Here is an 18,069-nt window from a genome sequence, read left to right on the forward strand (position 1 = left end):
GTCTGTCAGCGAAGGCCAGGCTCAATAAAGAAGCCGACACCGGCGGTGGTAAATTATAAAGGCAAGCCTCATAACCGCACAGCCTTGAGTTCCTGCTAGAGTGAAGTTAACAGAATGACATGACAGAGGAAGAGAGACGCTCTGTGCATTGTGCCACTTTCCATCTTTCTGGCCACCTCCTCCACCTCCACCTCCTTTCATCCCCTATACATTTTCCTTGGCTCACCTTATCCTCTCTCTTTAAATATATACTTTAACAAGGCTCTAAACTGAGTCTATGTCTGGACCGTGTATGGTCAATCTGTGAATTTGTGGCTAAATTGTTCCACTGATCTTAGTTTCACAGCTCGGTCCAAATTTCATGAGCCGGACGCGTCGCGCTGGATGGGCTCATTTGCATAAAGTTGAGATTTCTTAACTTTATGCAAATGTAGACCCTCTTCAACTCGTGGGCGAGTTGGACTGCTTCTTTTGCTTTCCATAGGTAATGATTAGGGCTGGGATACGCCTATCTCCCGATTTGATACGATCACAATTCTTGGGGGCCGATTCGATATGTATTAGGATTTTTAAGTATTGCGATTTATTGTGATTTTTGTTATCTTTTTTAACACTAGACCATGGGAAAACACTTCTAAGGACTTTTACTTTGGAAAATATCTCAATTAATACAGTAAAAATGTTTGATTTTCAGCATGTATGTAGACAAAGTCAAATATATCAGTCATTGTCAGGAATTATCTATTGAATTTTTTCCAACAACCCAAAAATCAAAGAATAAAGAAATTTCCCTCACAGATTAGTGGTATTTTTCTTTTTAATTTATAAGGGACATGTAATGTTTTATACTTCTGGACTTAGTCCCACGTGTCTACTTCCTCTAACTTCTCCAAGGTGGTCTCTCCCGTCAGCTCCGTTCTCTTTATCCATCCATGGTCAGTTCCATCGGGGCCGTTTGAATGCATTTAACATAAATGTCAGTATCTGGGTGCTCTACAGTTGTAGCGTTGGCTCATTTGACCATGGAGATGAGAGCGACGGCCGGCTCGACCGCAACATTACCGCGATACGATAACGTTTCCTGTCCGTGACAGAGTTAGCATGCAGCTTTAGCCGTGATGTCTAGCTCTGCTTTTCCTGTCAATGTGTGAAACCCAAAGTGTTTCCATCCTTTACTGGATGTGTAGTGTTTACCACGCTGGATTTATAATCTGAGGGTGCAGTTCGTATCCACGCTGACCCTCCAACGGTTTTCACTTTTCCGTTTCAGCTCTACTGTTGTGTCCTCTTTTAATTCTTGTTGAAGTTGAAGTGAACAGATTTTCACTGACAGTGAAAGTAGGATACTTGGGTTAATCACTGTCAGAAATCTCCCCCTACGACAGGTAGGTGAACTGTGTGAATGTAGAAATGATTCATTCTCTAAACACTAGTGTGAAATTGGTTACAACAGGCTTTGGAGAACAATAACAATACATGTTTTTTCCAACATGTTTTTTGTAACTTTACCTGCTAGCTCATGGTTATAAATCAACAAACTTTCAATCCACCATGACTCCTTGTATTGATCAGATGTAAAACATAATTTAAGAAAAATGTGAGAGACCTGACATTGTAAAAGTGACAGGAAACATATGCAGAGAGTGCCCAGCCCAGATAGCAAGAGATCAGCGGCACAACGCAGGCAGACCTTGGTCTGAAGTGGTCCCTGGTCGGTCCATTGTCGACATGCGTCATGCTTCTCAGTATTCAAACACAAGGACGTAATGGAGACGAATGAAAGTGAAATTTATTTCCTGTAATAGGGCCTTGTGAATATTACCTTCCGTTTTTTTCAAAAGCTGAAGTGTATTGTTGTTGGTTAATAGCACTGATCAACTGGTGATTTGCAGATTTTAAAAGGGATACATCATGAAAAACTCACTTGTGCACATCCATCCTGGTATCTGGAGTGTCTAGCAACCCACAAACTGTGAAATAAGACAACCCAGTCAGTCTCTTGTGGGCTGTCTAGATCAGAAAACGTGATTCAACAAGCCGTTCAGATTTAGCTCCCCTAACTACGTGATTAAATATTTGAATCAATCGATTAAATATTTTAATCGATCGATCAATTCTACAGGAGGTCCTAGACACAGTTCTTGGCAAAAGCTGTTTAAAAGTAAAATCCTTGGCATATATACCAGTGTTATTCTGTGGGTTTACCAGTGAGATGCCACCACAGTAATGGCGGCTTGTTTACTTCTAAGAATGTACAGTAAGGTGGTGCGGACATCCAAAACCATAGTAGGCCGGTGCTGGACCAGTAGAAGACAGCAATGAAAGATATAGAAGAAGGTCCGCACACTGTAGCTCCCTTTAAGTGCAATTTATTGGCACATCTTAGTTCCTAAGATAAAGGGAGCTAAAGTGAGATACAGTGTGCAGACCTTCTTCTACGTTATTCATTGCAGGCTTGTTTACTTCTGCCTTCAACATGGATTTGTCTATATACAGTATGACAATATCTTTAGGACTGCAAAACAGTATTCATAACATGTCATATGAAAAATCCTATTTCTGCATAAGCAGCTCTTCTATATGTGTGTGAGTGTAATAATGTTACTAGGTGTACAGGTTGTGTAATGGCTGTGTTGCTAATACATGGAAGCTGTCTTTGTAGCCTCCTGATACTGTTTTCTAAATAAAAGAAGGAAGCAGCAAATCAACTGGGTGTCAGAGAATGGAAGCCCATTTGAATAAACTGGTAATTAATTAGATCTAGAGCTCTGCCTCCACCATAAATGCAACATGAGACTGTAGAAAAGCAGTACTTGTTTTTCTTCAACACCATTTCCTCTCCAGGCTAGCCTAGCAAAGCTCAGCTTGGCATGGTTTTGTTCAGCAGAGTGGAAAGCCTCAGTGTTATGGCCCAGCTGGATGCCAACAGCAGCTAGTCACCCTGCTGATCACGTTAGGCAATTAACATGCTAATTAAAAATCTCATTAAAATAAAGGAGGTATAAGAGAATGACCTCGGGCAGACCGCTGGGCTTCAATTAGGTCAAGACAACTCGGGGACTGTGTGTGGCTCTGTGCGTGTGTGTGTGTGTGTGTGTTTGTGTGTACGTGCTGTCACTGCCACTGGACCATGCCGTTGGTGTCAGCATATGGAGCTCGACAGACAATGTCAAATACAGACGTAGGCAAAGTTGTTGGTAACGTTCCGTTAAAGAGAGAAAAACCCACAATGGTCACTGAAATAACTTGAAACAGACAAAAGTAATAATAAATAAAAATTCACTGAAAATTAACTAATGAAAATCAGATATTGTTTTTGAATTAAGGTTCAGCAGAATCATTTAAAAAAACAAACTAATGAAACTGGCCTAGACAAAAATGATGGTAACATTAACTTAATATTTTGTTGCACAACCTTTTGAGGCAATCACTGCAATCAAGTGATTTCTGTAACTCTCAATGAGACTTCTGCACCTGTTGACAGGTATGTTGGCCCACTCCTCGTGAGCAAACTGCTCCAGCTGTCTCAGGTTTGAAGGGTGCCTTCTCCAGACTGCATGTTTCAGCTCCTTCCACAGATGTTCAATAGGATTTAGATCCGGGCTCATAGAAGGCCACTTCAGAATAGTCCAATGTTTTGTTCTTAGCCATTCTTGGGTGTTTTTAGCTGTGTTTTGGGTCATTATCCTGTTTGAGGACCCATGGCCTGCAACTGAGACCAAGCTTTCTGACACTGGGCAGCACATTTCGCTCCAGAATGCCTTGATAGTCTTGAGATTTCATTGCACCCTGCACAGATTCAAGACACCCCTGTGCCAGATGCAACAAAGCAGCCCCATAACATAACCGAGCCTCCTCCATGTTTCACATTAGGTACAGTGTTCTTTTCTTTGGATGCTTCATCTCTTCGTCTGTGAACATAGAGCTGATGTGACTTGCCAAAAAGCTCCAGTTTTGTCTCATCTGTCCAAAGGACATTCTCCCAGAAGCTTTGTGGCTTGTCAATATGCATTTTGGAAAATTCCAGTCTCGCTTTTTTTATGATTTGGTGTCCTCCTCGGTTGTCTTCCATTAAGTCCACTTTGGCTCAAACAGTGACGGATGGTGCGATCTGATGTACCTTGACCTTGGAGTTCACCTCTAATCTCTTTGGACGTTGTTCTAGGCTCTTTGGTTACCATTCGTATTATCCGTCTCTTCAATATGTCATCAATTTTCCTCTTGCAGCCACGTCCAGGGAGGTTGGCTACAGTCCCATGGACCTTAAACTTCTGAATAATATGTGCAGCTGTAGTCACAGGAACGTCAAGCTGCTTGGAGATGGTCTTATAGCCTTTACCTTTAACATGAAGGTCTATAATGTTCTTTCTGATCTCCTGAGACAACTCTCTCCTTAGCTTTCTGTGGTCCATGTTCAGTGTGGTACACACCATGACACCAAACAGCACAGTGACTACTTTTCACCCTTTAAATAGGCAGACTGACTGATTACAAGTTTGAAGACACCTGTGATGCTAATTACAGGACACACCTTAGTTTAATATGTCCCTATGGTCAAATTATTTTCAATCTTTTCTAGGGCTACCATCATTTTTGTCTAGGCCAGTTTCATCAGTTTGTTTTTTAAAATGATTCTGTTGAACCACAATTCAAAAGCAACAGCTGATTTTCATTAGTTAATTTTCAGTAAATTTTTATTTATTATTACTTTTGTCAGTTTCAAGTTATTTCAGTGACCATTGTGGGGTTTTCTCTCTTTAACGGAACGTTACCAACAACTTTGTTTACGTCTGTAACTTCCACTAGCTCCCACCGAAACACTTTTCATGGAGCATAGACTGAACATGTTCTAAATAACTATATGATATCTGGTTAGCACTTATTAGCATGTACAGTATATGCACTTTGATTCCTGGTTTGTTCAATATGTTATGTTTTATCTATTCTTTTGTTATTATACTGTTTGACTTGCACCAACAAAACCAAAGAAAATTCCTAGTGTATACCTCTTACACCTGGCAATAAACACCATTCTGATTCTGATTCTGATTCTGATCTGGATATGTCAAGCTTTCGCAAACATGAGCTGTGTCCCTGTTGTGTAAAGCACGGGTAGGTTCACCTGCTGGGCATTTCTGCCTGACGCACCTCCGACGGTGCCGTTGTGCCGGCTGCAGTCAGTCGTCAGTAGTGCATTCTGTAGTGTTGGAAATAGCCAGCATAAAGACCTGAAATCAGGTTTTTAAGGGTGATGTTTTAGCCCAGGAATATTACCATTTGCTAAGTTCTGTGATTTCAATATGGCATTAGTGTTTCATACTCATTGATTCATTGATGTCTGACTGTTTTCTATTAAGGTTATATATAACATAAGGCTGTCAATCGATTCAAATATTTTATATTTACTTTCAGCATATTGTAATTCAAGTGTTCTGAGAGAAAAGTAGACTTCTGCTCCTCCTCATGGCTCTGTTTTCAGGCTTTAGAACATCTAGCCCGTGACGGGAGATTTTGACCAATCACAGGTCATTTCAGAGAGAGAGAGTGTTCCTATTGGCTGTGCTCCGGTCTTGTGATTGGAACTTGGCGTTCCTTCACCAGATTTCACAATGGCGTCACAGTCTTTCTCATTTTACAGCTAAACAGTACACTACAAGATGATTCTGAGAACATCTGAGGAGAGAGATATGGCATTACAGTAACAGAATATTGATTCATATTTGATCAGCGCTGCTTAGTTTGACCGTTGGATCAGAGTTCGCGAGTGATTGACAGCCAGCTCTCATAGACGGCAGTTGGACAGCAGACCTCAGATCAACTCTTACTGCTTGTTTTCCTCCGGTCTGTAAAATCTTGCAGATGCCGTTAGGAGCACCAAAGGACACCGGAGGACACCAGAGGACACAGAGGAACATGATTTTTTTCAGGTTACCTGTCTCATGCACTACTGTCATGATATTTATAAAAAATATAAAATATAAATATAATAAAAATATAATATATTTTATATTGATTTTATATTTTATATATTTTATAAATAAAATTTGGAGAAATTCCCGCCAGGCGTTCCTGAGATATCGCGTTCAAGAGAATGTGACGGACAGACAGACTGACAGACAATCCAAAAACATAATACCTACAGCCTCGGCTGTCACCTGCACGGAGGCATACAAATCTTGCCTGGTCCTGTTTTCGATCTGGCTCCATAATAATAAAACACGAGCTAACAAAGCTTTTATTTCTCCTCACTGTTATTTGTAAAATCAGCAACATGCAAAACATTCAGGTAATTCTAGTGAGCTCATTTTCAGACACCGCTGATGATCTTCTTAGCCAGTTAAAATGACAAAGCTCACTGGGGCGTATTATATCAGCTGTTGATAATCAATGTTAATGACTTAATTAATTCCACTCTTAAACGTCGCTTTACAATCAGTGTGCTTCTGTAGTTCAACAACACCAACAAGATATATTCAGAGGACAATTTATATTGACAATTTACACACGTGGACAAAATTGTTGGTACCCTTCCGTTAAAGAAAAAAAAAAACACAATGTTCACTGAAATAACTTGAAACAGACAAAAGTAATAATAAATAAAAATGTACTAAAAATTAACTAATGAAAATCAGACATTGTTTTTGAATTGTGGTTCAACAGAATCATTTTAAAAAACAAACTAATGAAACTGGCCTGGACAAAAATGATGGTACCCTTAACTTAATATTTTGTTGCACAACCTTTTGAGGCAATCACTGCAATCAAGTGATTTCTGTAACTCTCAATGAGACTTCTGCACCTGTCGACAGGTATTTTGGCCCACTCCTCGTGAGCAAACTGCTCCAGCTGTCTCAGGTTTGAAGGGTGCCTTCTCCAGACTGCATGTTTCAGCTCCTTCCACAGATGTTCAATAGGATTTAGATCAGGGCTCATAGAAGGCCACTTCAGAATAGTCCAATGTTTTGTTCTTAGCCATCCTTGGGTGTTTTTAGCTGTGTTTTGGGTCATTATCCTGTTGAAGGACCCATGACCTGCGACTGAGACCAAGCTTTCAGACACTGGGCAGCACATTTCGCTCCAGAATGCCTTGATAGTCTTGAGATTTCATTGTACCCTGCACAGATTCAAGACACCCTGTGCCAGAAGCAGCAAAGCAGCCCCAGAACATAACCGAGCCTCCTCCATGTTTCACATTAGGTACAGTGTTCTTTTCTTTGTATGCTTCATTTTTGCGTCTGTGAACATAGAGGTGATGTGACTTGCCAAAAAGCTCCAGTTTTGTCTCATCTGTCCAAAGGACATTCTCCCAGAAGCTTTGTGGCTTGTCAATATGCATTTTGGAAAATTCCAGTCTCGCTTTTTTATGATTTGGTGTCCCTCCTTGGTCATCTTCCATTAAGTCCACTTTGGCTCAAACAGTGACGGATGGTGCGATCTGACACTGATGTACCTTGACCTTGGAGTTCACCTCTAATCTCTTTGGAAGTTGTTCTGGGCTCTTTGGTTACCATTCGTATTATCCGTCTCTTCAATTTGTCATCAATTTTCCTCTTGCGGCCTCGTCCAGGGAGGTTGGCTACAGTCCCGTGGACCTTAAACTTCTGAATAATATGTGCAACTGTAGTCACAGGAACATCAAGCTGCTTGGAGATGGTCTTATAGCCTTTACCTTTAACATGAAGGTCTATAATTTTCTTTCTAATCTCCTGAGACAACTCTCTCCTTAGCTTTCTGTGGTCCATGTTCAGTGTGGTACACACCATGATACCAAACAGCGCAGTGACTACTTTTCAACCTTTAAATAGGCAGACTGACTGATTACAAGTTTGAAGATTACCTGTGATGCTATTTACAGGACACACCTTAGTTTAACATGTCCCTATGGTCAAATTATTTACATCTTTTCTAGGGGTACCATCATTTTTGTCCAGGCCAGTTTCATTAGTTTGTTTTTTAAAATGATTCTGTTGAACCACAATCAAAAGCAATGTCTGATTTTCATTAGTTCATTTTCAGTAAATTTTATTTATTTTTTACTTTTGTCAGTTTCAAGTTATTTCAGTGACCATTGTGGGTTTTTCTTTCTTTAATGGAAGGGTACCAACAATTTTGTCCACGTGTGCATATTCAGTTGTATCTTCCTAAGCATCAACACGTGCTTTACACCACTGGTTCCCAACCTGGGGGTCCCGACCCACACTATGGGTTGCCAAAGCTTCATGGGGGGGTAGCGAGGCCTTCTTGAGTTTAAGGGGTGTAAGACAATGTTTTTTAAAAAAATATTACAGTTGGCATTTATCTCAGCATTTCAATCATTTATGTGAAGAAAACTAAATGAAATTTATTTTAAAATTGTATTTGTAAAGTTTGGATTATTATTTGAAGTATGAATTTAAAACAAATCTCACAGGATAAGGGCACAGTGAAGACCTGAGCACAAGTGATATTCACAGAGTCTTCCCTCTCTGTTAAACAGCATCAAAACAGCACGCAGTTAAAACAACCAAAGAGCTGATAGAACAATGGCCACACATCAGGGAGAAGAAAACAATTGTTCGTCAAAAAAGAACCTATTAATTGATTGTTAAAGATTAAAAAAAATAATAATATAGAGTATTAAAGTATACCTAAAAATAAGAGGAAAACTCATCTCTGATGCAATATTCACAGGAAATAATCTGCTCAGAATTCATCCAAAAAAATGTTGTGTTCACTATTTGGGTTAATTGTACAGTTTATCAGTTGTTCTGTTCAGTTATGTTATGCATTGAAGATAATATGAAATATCCATAAAATATGTCATTATAGTCAGGGGTGGTCAGTTTACTCAATGATAGATAAGGGGTCGCCTTAGGAACAAGACTCGGTCCAAACCGAGTATATAGTTGGACCGGATATGGTCAGTGTGTGAATTTGTGGCTACATTGTTACACAAATAGTCAGTGGTCATGTCTATCATGTTTTGTGAACAGTTTTTTTCCACTTATATCTTAATGTTTGATTGAAAGACAACTTATAATGAAGCAATAATAGTAATAGTAAATGGTAATATTTACTAGTCAGTATATTATACATTTTATACAAGGTGAAAAGGTATTAGCATGACATACAGTATGCAGTGTTAAAAGTATTTCATTATCAATGCAGTATCAATGGCGTTCATCATATAAGTGCTGTGTAACAATATATACATACTTTGCGAAAGTTTATGTCATCACTGACGTTGTTGCTGCCGTATTTATTCCTAGATGGAGTGTTAATAGCAGCTACAATGTTAGCATAGCCTGGCATTGATCGATCCGAACTCCATTCAGAAAACAAGCATTTTAAAAGTTGTTTGCTTGTCGTCTTGGTAACAGACCCGACAAAGCATGAATTTGTTTATTTTTACTAATCAGCATCATTATATAGTTATTTCGGCATAATTTTTGATCCGTTTACAACAGCGTCTCTGCCATATTTTGCCTAGATGACGTTATGCTGAGTGTTGATGGAGTAGCTACAATGTTAGCATAGCCTGGCATTGATCGATCCGAACTCCATTCAGAAAACAAGCATTTTAAACGTTGTTTGCTTGTTGTGTTGCAGACAGACTTGACAAAGCATGAATTCGGTCTTTTTATAAATCAACATCATAATGTTGTTATTTCGGGATCCTTTTGATCCATTTATTGTAATTAAATCACAGCACAGTCTCTTTATTTTGGGTTTATACCCCAGTAGTGACGTGTGGCTTGCTAGATACAGATACAGTATATAAATACAACTCGCCGCCGGGTGATGTTATGAACCCAGACACAATGGCATTTGGTTTTCTGACATATCTGGGACTTCCACAACATGTACAAAGCAGCAACAGTGGTTATTTCTGGAGAAAAGCGAGGCGAAAATGTGCTTCACACTTGGTGTGAATGCCCGGCAACACAATACGAAGCACAACATAACGTAACTTAAACGAATATATGTACAAGAACAGCACTATGTAATGATACATTGAACCACTGACACGCTCCCAGAAAACCTAAACACAGAACTGTTCCCCCCCGCCTTTTCATTTTGAAAGAGCAACGGCCGATGAGGAAACTCCAACAGTCGGCCGACCAGTCCTGTAACTTCATCACTCAGTCAGTCAGTCAATCAGTCAGTCACAGACTTTTGCGTTTGTACGGCTGGCCCTCTGCGGTCCAGCAAAAAAGGTTAAAGCTACTGCTTTAAGTAATACCTATGTGTTGGTTACATTTACAGGTTACCTATAAGAATGAATCTGAGTCCATTGGTGAACTCACTCAAAATAGCAGTTTCATGCGTAATTTTGAGCTGGAGCACATGATTTATTTACAGCGCTCCCTCCCTCTGCTCCGTGTGACTCTGAGGTAAAAGGCGTGACCCCGGGCTGTAGGGTGACTGGTGTTCAACCCGGCCCGCCGTGGAATGGGACGCGCCCGCCGCGTGAAAAGGAAATGGAGCAGGAAATTGGGTTAGTTTCGCTCGTTCCCTCTCTGGTGTCTCTGAGCAATCCCCTCCATGCACGCACACACACACACACACACACACACACACACACACACACACACACACACTCTCACGCATACACTCCCCCTGCCCTAGCTAATCGTGGAGGGACCTGGGACTTTTTGTATGTGTGTTTGTGTTTGTATGAGTGCGGAGGATTAGAGTTGTGGCCGGACCTAAGCCACCAAACACACTCAATCTCAAGTCATCCAGCCAGCTAGGCTGAGAGTGTGTGAGTGTGTGTGATGGGGGGTTGATGAGGGGACAGGGGACCTATTACACACACTGTTAGGCACACACAGATAAAAACATAAAACTGGGAAAACACACTGCCTAAAATACTGTTATGTGTGTAAATACAGAGGAAGATTTAGGTGTGTAAGAGGGAAGCTACAAAAGGTAGACAGACAAGCACACATTTGGCCATCACACACTCACACATACACAATCATTCACACACACCCTCCTGGCTTAGCCTGGGTGATAAATCTCTGCTGAGGGGATCGACTGGAACACAGACGCTCACAGTCACACACACACACACACACACACACACACACACTTCTGTTTCTATGACAACTGCTGTGGGGAGGGAGAGGGAGAAAAGAAAAATCGAAAGAGGAGAGCAATCATTTCATCGCTGATCAAAATTAAAGCCTGGCTTTGAGATGGAGCTGGCAGAGAAAGAAAGATGGGAGAAAGAGAGGCAGGTAGAGGGAGGGAGAGGAGGAGGGAGGGAAGAGGAGAGTCTTCATGCACAAAGGTAAGGGATCATTACATCAAGCAGCCTCAATGATTGGGGGGGATCGACATGCTTAGCAAGAAGCGCTCACAAAAGTTGATGAGGGAAAAACTAAAATCACAACTGACTAAGTTTAAACTTCCAAAAAATAATGTTACATCCCCTACACTTCAATCCACTGTAATTAAAGATGTCAGAATTCAGTACTTGTCAATAATGCCGTAGCAATCATACCGTCACAAGTCATCTATATCTCTCAATTTGGGCTGTCAAAGTTAACGTGATGATAATATCACTCACTCATCTTCAACCGCTTATCTGAGGTCGGGTCGCCGTGGCAACAGCTCCAGCAGGGGACCCCAAACTTCCCTTTCCTGGGCCACATTAACCATATGATAATAACATGTTAACACAATTTTTTTTTAACGCCACTCATTTCTTTAATGCATTAAAGGTACTTGTTTGTAACTTCTTACACGTATAAATCATTCGTGGTCGGTGTGCCATGCACGCTCGCGTGTGGCTACGCTGTTCAGACAAGACTCCAACACAAACTACACGGAAGCACCAAAACCGTAAAGTTATATCTGGTGAAGCCCGTCTGTTAAACAGTGTCAACTCTTCCTGCTTCGGCCCCCCGACCACGGCCAGAAGACACAGGGGAGACGTAGCTTTGGTCTCCAGGGCCGAAGTCTCTGCTGTACTCTGCTCCTCTGCCTGCTTGCCTTCACTCACACACCGCGCTCGTTCTCACTCGCTATCTCGCTCCACCTCTCACGTGCATCCGCGCACACTCCACACTGCAGAAGAGTTAGTTTAGCTCTGAGAATATCTAGTGAATGTACAGTGGACGTTTGTACAGAAATAACTGCTGCAGCTCCTCCAGACCAACAGAGGTTTCCCGTGTCTTGTGAAGTGACGGGGCTCCGCAGAGAGAAACGTTATGGTCTCTGACCAAAACTCCAGTGTCTCCCCTGTTCCCTCCGGCCGCGGTCGGGAGGCTGAGGCAGGAAAAGCCAACACTAGGATCAGCATTGATTCATGGAGAGACCTTCGTCTGGTCAGCTAACATTACTGCCAAGCAGCTGAAATATAGAGTGATATTGTGCTTTTAGCTGACGTGTGTCGCCTCACTGTTTTGAGCGATGCTCGTTCATGTCTTTTTAGAGCAAGCACAAGCGCGAGCAACAGGACATGGATTTTCGTTGACTTAACGGCCACAGGTGAAGCTGTTAACAAGACATTTCTGATTCTTATATAGAGCCCCTTTAACGCAACTTGCAATTTTTAGATTGTAGCGGCTCAGTTTTAAAGCTAGAGACAAGATACTGGTATCATATGAAACTAGTAAACCTGATGAATCCATCGGTACCAACCATGTCATACTAGCTTGCAAAGGAGGTTAAATAACGCTCCAAACTTATACAAAATTTTGGCAAGGAAAAACTGGCATGGCCATTTTCAAAGGGGTCCCTTGACCTCTGACCTTAAGATATGTGAAACCAAATGGGTCCTATGTGTACCCACGAGTCTCCCCTTTACAGACATGCCCACTTTATGATAATCACATGCAGTTTGGGGCAAGTCATAGTCAAGTCAGCATATTTTTTATGCTAAATGCAGTACCTGTGAGGGTTTCTGGATAATATTTTTCATTGTTTTGTGTTGTTAATTGATTTCCAATAATAAATATATACATACATTTGCAAAAAGCAGCATATTTGTCCACTCCCATGTTGATAAGATTATTAAATACTTGACAAATCTCCCTTTACGGTACATTTTGAACAGATAAAAAAAATTGCAATTTATTTGCGATTAATTGTGATTAACTATTTTAATCGATTGACAACCCTAATCTCAATGCGATTCATCTTGAGGCCTTCTTTACACACCGGGGCGCGTGACGAAAATGCGAAATACTCAGCTGCAAATATTTTGCGTCAAAACTATTCATACCGGCAGCAATGTGAATTTACGACAGTTCCAACACTTGTTCAATAAAAAGTTTGAATAGATTTGCACAGGCAGAGGACCTACAACTGGGATCCTATTGACCCAGAGCAGAGTCTGTCTGAGCAAAATTGTTCTATAGCCTAAACTAATGTGAACTATTTAATTGAGTTCCTTTTAGCAAAATGCTAAAAGTGAATTTGAGGTCTCTCCGGTAAACGGTTAAGGCCCTGACACACCAAGCTAACGGTCGGCCGTCGGACAGTTTGGGGACGTCGTGCTTAGGACGTAGGGCTTTTATTGTGAAAGGTAAGAACTGAAGGAGTGGATTCTGGTCTCCGCTGCTTTTGTCAGGGTTGAAAGGAGTAATAAAGGTCGCCGTCTTGGTTCAGAGTATGAAACCTCACTGTTGTTGTACAATAGCGTGTACGCACAATGTGAATGGTTGATGTCTTTATTGGCAGTGCGAAAGCTCTGAGAAATTGACCTTGTTCCGAAAAAATAATGACGTCACTTTTTCACCATGTAATATTCACATTCTGTGTAAAAGTATTCATGACAAAAACAATAGTTCAGAAAAATATATTGATGCGCAAAGTCGCAAACAAATAAATTTCCCCCAGAGTGTAAAGGCCTCTAGTCTAGTCATAAAAAAGTTTGAATTGAAAATTCGCTAAACCCAACAGCTATTGTCCAATCATAGCTTAGCAACTGTAGCATGGCAAGTCTGTCAAGCTTTGGATTTCTCCACACATTGAAGCGATGTGCTGTAGCAAAAGAGATATTACATATATAATATTTAACGAGTTTGAAGAGACCTAAAACACTACAGCAAAAGTGTTACTAATGAATTAAACAGTATGTTTATCTGTTCATGTGTTCCTACCGGGGAGTTGATTTACCTCAAAAAACAATTATCTGCTGATTTACAGACGTCTCTTTCCCAGTGTAAGTCAATGGGAAAAAGTATTTTTGGGCCAAATGGCATCATGTGACGGACACGGAAGTTTGTGTCGTAAAGATGACATGCAAAAAGCGGTTTACAAATGACACGTGGAATGTCTGTGTGAGACCGGGATTGTTACGTGAGACACTGTTATGTTTGCAGTTATTATATTTTCCTCATGGATAAAGGTGTTTCAGCACAATAGAATGTATAGCAGACTGACATAATGAGGAGCCTGCTTTTGTCTACCTCTGTCTGGAATCAAGTAATCACTATTTCAAGAATTTCGAGGGTAGATCTGCCACCCCCCTAAACCGTCATTGTAAACTGCATATGAGCCGTGCAAGAATGGAAAGCTTGACAGGCGTAGCAACAGTAACTAAGAGGGGTGGCGGGCTGGAATCACAAATCTAAAGGTATTTTTGCTCGTTTTTATTCTTTAATTTCAAGGTTTGCATAAGGTCATGAATACACCATTATGTGAGTTACAGTATGATGTCTGGCTCAGGTCTACTAGGGAGTGTGTGTGTGTGTGTGTATGTGTGTGTGGGGGGGGGGGGGGGGGGGCGGGGAGGCACATGAAAAGGTTAAAGATGATCGATTTGACAGTAGCTGGGTTCAAAAGGTCACCCTCAAATCAACAGCGGCACATGGAATACCACTAGTTCAAAAACAGCTGACGTCTTCTGCATAATGGCTCGTATTAGAATGTGATATACGACGCTCCTAATAGGCAACACTTTTTGCATAATGGTGCTATATTTGAATATGTGAATAAAATATGATGGAAAAGGCTTTTGAATAATGGTTTACTTTGGGTACCCTATCATTATGGCACGCCGAAGCACTGCCTAATCTGTTGAACAGGTGGAATGAAAAGGCTGTGTTTGGTTCAGGAGGCGTGCAGCGTGAACAGGAGCCTCTGTCGTCTGCCTGGATGACGACTTCTGATGCCGTCTCGTCCTCGTCTTTGTACCAACAGACCGCTGGCTTTTAACCTGGACTGTGGAAGGAGCCAGTAGCACCACTATCAATCATTTCACCTTCTTTTACGCTCGCTCTCTCTTTCCATATGTGCTCATTGTGCTCTCTCTCTCTCTTTCTCTAGCTCACTCTCTCTCGCTCATACTCACACATGCACACATACACACCACAGGGGAGGTGTAGAGAGTCCATGCTTCACTGCAGCACTGCACTGCTTTTCAGTATGCACCCTGCAGTGCATGGTATGGCTGCAAGCGGGACAGCTATTACACAGCTCTCTCTCTCGTTTGTGTGAGGTGTGTGTGTGTGTGTGTGTGTGTGTGTGTGTGTGTGTGTGTGTGTGTGTGTGTTGCCCCTCACTGTGGGACTGTCGATCCAAGAGGGAATTCAGGGGAGACGCAGTGGAAGAACATCTCCAGTGACAGGCATGTCTCACACACACACACACACACGCGCACGCGCACGCATACGCACACGCACACACACACACACACAGCTGTATGCCCAGTGGCTAGTACTACATGCCTGTTAGCTAGCCTAATATTATTCAAAGGCTCAAAGCACCCCAGTGTGCCAAGAATGACACACAGTGGTTCCCCACAAACCAACACAACACTGTTTTTTTTCATCATTTCTCTACAAAGACATTTTGAAGTTATGACAGAAGTGTTACTATAGCAGGCCTACACATATACACTGATGTAGCCATGCTTCTATACATTCTAAAACTAACTATGACTGACATTCGCTGTCTTGCAGGCTATGATCTGTATAAGACCTGCGTGGTTCCTCAACAATTTCCAATTTCAAACTTTTTCTTGTCTGCATACAAAACAGTTTTTTGTCAGTGGCCAAACAACATGGCTGACAAGGCTACATCACTCCATAGCTGAAGATTATTCCTGAATGATGGGGTGTGGGGAGGGGGGCTTTTTCACGTAAAAAATGCACCCGATTCAACTGTTATCAGCTCATTAAATGTGCGTTATCACTTGTTATAAGCCTCATAGATGTGGGTCCGTAGGGGCCTGCTACACCTACTACATTTTAAAAGTGAAAGTAAAACTTAAAAGCAACACATTCTAAGATGTTTTAGAACTGAATGAAACATTACGTTGTGAACACAAACACAACAGCTTGTTTAGGTTTAGGCTACAAAAGCACTTAGTTAAGTTTAGGGACAAAGATTGTGTTTTGGCTTAAAATAACTACGATTGAAAAGTGAAAGTGAAACTTAGGGTTGTGAACACAGACCAGGTGCAACAACTGCACGTTATTAGATCCACAAGGGATGCAAACCCCGTTCTAAAGAGTGAAAGCCCTGTGTTTTGAGTCCCATCCATCGCCCCCTTTCAGTGATCGCTCATGTGAATCGAGGACAAAACCTACCAGTGGGTGTAGCAGGCCCCTTCTGACCCACACCTATGAAGCTTATAACCACAAATAATGCCCATTTAATGACCGGATAACAGTCTAACCGATTGAAAAAATGGGACATGAATTCTATAACATTTTGCACCACAAAAGGACAATGTGTTAGAGGTGAAAGCCCTGCAGGAACATCCAGACCCACTGGCAATGGACTATTTGTATTTTGCCTGCTTAGATCAATCTAGTCTATAATCATAAAATCCACAGAGACCACTGCTGTTTTGAAGTTTTTAGTCATGTAATAGTTAAACTACTTGCTATCACTGCCTATAGGCGAACATGTGCAGCACTTTCGTGGACTTTAAAATATAAATATCAAAATCTAATAAGGACATACACTCGGTGGCCACTTCATTGGGCACACTTGTAAAATCTAATGTAACTCAATATGACTGTTCTGCCATAAAGTCTACTTTATGATGCACTGTCATAGAGGTGTTCATTTAAAGATACAGTGTGTAGGATTTGGGGGCATCTAGTGGTGAGGTTGCAGATTGTAACCAACTGAAACTAGATATGAACGGCTCATTCCAAGCTAACTTTCTTATTTTCAGGTGATTATACACTAAAGATTATCTCATTAATAAAACGCAAAGCATAAAGTAGTAGTAAGATAGACCTCAGAAATGGAGGGCCAACTTGTCGATTTGTGGCAACAACGCCATGACTTCATCCATCCATCCTTCGGCAATTTTCAGTACAAAGTAACGATAAAAACTATGTTTGCCATGTTTGTTTACACTAAAGTCACGTTTGATACGTGAGATTTTGCGAGATTTCCGTTTTTGTTTTAGGCGGTACTCTTGTTGCTCATGAATGAATCTGTTAGTTGTGTGGTGTGCTGTTTTGGCCAAATCGTTGCTCTCCACACACTATAGGACCAAACTGTTAAATTGAACAGAACTTGTCGTTATGTGGGGGCTCTGTCACATTTTCAACATCTGTTAATCAACTTTTTGCACGTATTTCTCATCAAGGAAACTCTTCAAAATGCTGCACCTATCTGACGCCCTGTGACACGAGCCAAATACGACCTTTAAAAACATGCAGTAATGAAAAAGACCTTGCCTAAAAATCACAACAGCAGCCCTGTACAACAGGGATTAGCTTGTGAATAATGTAAAAGCAGAGGTACAATGAGAAAGACAGGCTGAGAAGAAGAGAAAATGTGTCAGGATTTTTCCATTAAACACCGCTTTCTGTCCCCAATATCGGGAGCGGAGTATTCCATAATTTACATAATGCTGCATATTACATCAGTACAAACTAGAACAGGATCCATATATATTTTAGAAGCAGTGTTATCTTTGTGTTTTTTTTGTAAAGCACTGTGTGTCTGGGAGACGGGGTGCTGTAGATACCGTGCTCCTCTCCAGGGTGTTAGATGACTAACTAAAGGCGGCTGCTACTGCTGGGCTGCTCTCCCTGTCCTTATTTCAGAGCAGGGCAGCCGTGATTGGGCTGGCAGAGTGGGTGACGAGCCTCGGGAATGTGGAGGGGA

General features: G+C 41.3%; 1 protein-coding gene across 2 annotated transcripts in view; it reads right to left on the reverse strand.

The window, feature by feature from the left end:
- eipr1 (EARP complex and GARP complex interacting protein 1) overlaps window positions 1-18,069 on the reverse strand; it is an 84,647-nt gene that overhangs the window by 16,169 nt on the left and 50,409 nt on the right. The window lies entirely within an intron of this gene.

The sequence above is a fragment of the Sebastes umbrosus genome, chromosome 16 (genome assembly GCF_015220745.1).
Source record: "Sebastes umbrosus isolate fSebUmb1 chromosome 16, fSebUmb1.pri, whole genome shotgun sequence".
NCBI lineage: Eukaryota > Metazoa > Chordata > Actinopteri > Perciformes > Sebastidae > Sebastes > Sebastes umbrosus.